The sequence below is a fragment of the Saccostrea cucullata genome, unplaced genomic scaffold (assembly GCF_032062105.1).
Source record: "Saccostrea cucullata isolate Sc308-1 unplaced genomic scaffold, CSIRO_AGI_Scuc_v1 ctg5451, whole genome shotgun sequence".
Taxonomy (NCBI): domain Eukaryota; kingdom Metazoa; phylum Mollusca; class Bivalvia; order Ostreida; family Ostreidae; genus Saccostrea; species Saccostrea cuccullata.
Genome location: NW_026936010.1, coordinates 22,512 through 24,914, shown reverse-complemented (window position 1 = coordinate 24,914; position 2,403 = coordinate 22,512). Strand labels below are relative to the sequence as shown.

General features: G+C 32.6%; 1 long non-coding RNA gene across 1 annotated transcript; it reads right to left on the bottom strand.

The window, feature by feature from the left end:
- Window positions 1-313: 313 nt before the first annotated feature.
- On the bottom strand, window positions 314-1,143 carry LOC134244557 (uncharacterized). Its single transcript, XR_009987246.1, has 3 exons — window positions 1,063-1,143; window positions 718-799; window positions 314-544 (listed from the first exon to the last, which is right to left on the bottom strand). It is a non-coding gene; the product is annotated as an uncharacterized LOC134244557 (long non-coding RNA).
- Window positions 1,144-2,403: the final 1,260 nt, after the last annotated feature.

The window sequence follows — 2,403 nt, the reverse complement described above, 5'->3', positions numbered from 1 at the left end:
TCATTTCTTTGTATATCCTGAAAAAAAGATAGAAAACATGAACTTTATCACTAAAATGCTTACAAAGACATTTACAGTTTGATTCAGAATGTGTATTCATGTATTAATGTATTTATTTTGTGATTAAAATTGAATGTAATTTGAATTTGAATTACAAATACTATCAAATAAAATCGACTTAATTTATTTCGATTAATGATTTTAATTTGATGCGATCATAATGACATTCATGTATTTGTCGATCTTATAGAATAAACTTCAACAATAAGTAATTGTATCGAAAAATCATCATTTCTCATCTGCTTACCTTAATTCTGTCATGCTGCTTTTTTCATGCACAGAGCCTGTCGCCTGTCTGTACAAATATCGTCATTCCACAAAGCTTTCCTTTTGAACAGGAAGACGTGTGCACAATGCTCTCTCCGCCCTGCGTTATTCGGTTCTTTATCGTTCCAAGCAGTGTATTTGACCAATTTTTCGGTTGAGTACCATCTCCATTCCCCTTCATTTGGGAAATCTGTAGCATCGATCCAAGCGTCCAATCCTATGGAAATAAGGAGGAAACTACATTGTTTATGCTTTATTTATGATAAGATATTTTGCAAATCTTTAAGAGCGTTTTTATATATTAAACAGTGTCCCAACTATTTTATTGTCAACTTTCCCATGTCTCCAAACGTATTTCTTGAAAGTTTTGGCTCTAAAACTAATAATTACCACTAAATGTCTTTGAAAGCCACACGTTTTCATCCTCGCTATTTATCTGAGCCAATGTTGCACCCAATTTGCCACACGCTTTCTAAAGAAATTGTAATAGGCATATGTGTATTGTTGAAAGTTCAACAGTTTAAAAAAAATGTTCCAGTTAAATAAAGAAAATAAAATCAATATTCCTGTACTCTTTGACCTCTAGCAAGGTAAGTTATAATCAAAGTTAATCTTTGTTGTTTTTTTTAATTTCGAGATTGAAACAAAATTAAAATGATATCATCAAAGAGAAAATTAGAAAAGGCTGCTTCTCAAAATGCGTGAAATGATAATATATTAGGAATAATATTTTACCTGCGAATTGGTCCATCCAAGTGAAGAATATAAACGCTTGTAACAATTGTTTCCATATTTATTCCAGTCCTTAGGGCACTTGTCATTTTCTGTACAATATATTGTAAACTCTATAAATGATTATTAATCGAAATTTTAATCTGAATTCCTAGACAAGGGAATAATGCTCTTCTCTACAAATATTTACATTGAACATTTATAACTTACCTGTATCCATAGTAATGGCCTTCATTTCAATATAATTTAAAGAATTCGATAAAACATAGGCTCACAGCTATAATTTAATTTTGTTTGTAACGCGTCATTTGATTTGACAAAATTGCATCAAAATTATATCAATCCGCTTGACGTACGTTACGTTGTAAATATGAAAATTTGAAGGCGTTTTAAAGGGAAAAATTGTCTTTTTTCTATACTTTATGATTGAAATTTGAATGATAAGTAAAGAATCAAAAAGCAGCCCACGTTATACTTGTATAACCTTCGTTTGTAGCAGTTTACGCTTTTTAGCTCACCTGAGCCGAAGGCTCAAGTGAGCTTTTCTGATCAAAATTTGTCCGTTGTCTGTTGTCTTTGGCGTTGTCGTCGTTGTAAACTTTTCACATTCTCATCTTCTTCTCAAGACCCACTGTTCAAATGAAGGGCCAAGCCTTCTTCCAAGGGGAGATAATTATGAATTAGTGCAAAATTGATGGTATTTAAATCTTTTTTTAAGATCCACTGGACCAGGAAAGATGAAAATCATGTGGAATCATCCTCAAGTATGTAGATTTAGATTTGTTTAAATAATAACCCCTGGGTCAATGGTGGGGCTAAAAATGCCGATCAGAGTTTTACATGGGAATATATAGAAAATATTTAAAAATCTTCTTCTAAACATCAATTGAGACAGGAAAGATGAAACTCATGTTGAATCATCCTCAGATAGTGTACGATCACATTTATTCAAATCATGACCCCCGAGGGGTAGGGTGGGACCACAATGGCCGATCAAAGATTTACATAGGAATATACAGGAAAAATCTTTAAAAATCTTCTTCTCAAGATCAAATAGGACAAGAAAGATGAAACTCATGTTAAATCACCCTCAGATAGTGTACAATAAAGTTTGTTCAAGTGGAGACTCGTGTTGAATCATCCTCAGGTAGTGTACATTCAAGTTTGTTCAAAAAACATGACCCCAAGGGGTAGGGTGGGGCCACAATAGCTCATCAAAGTTTTACATAGGAATATATAGTGATATCTTTAAAAAAAATCTTCTCAAGTACTGCAAAGCCATGATAAGTGATATTTTATGGAAGCATCCTCAGATACTGTAGATTCTAGCTTGTTCAAATCATA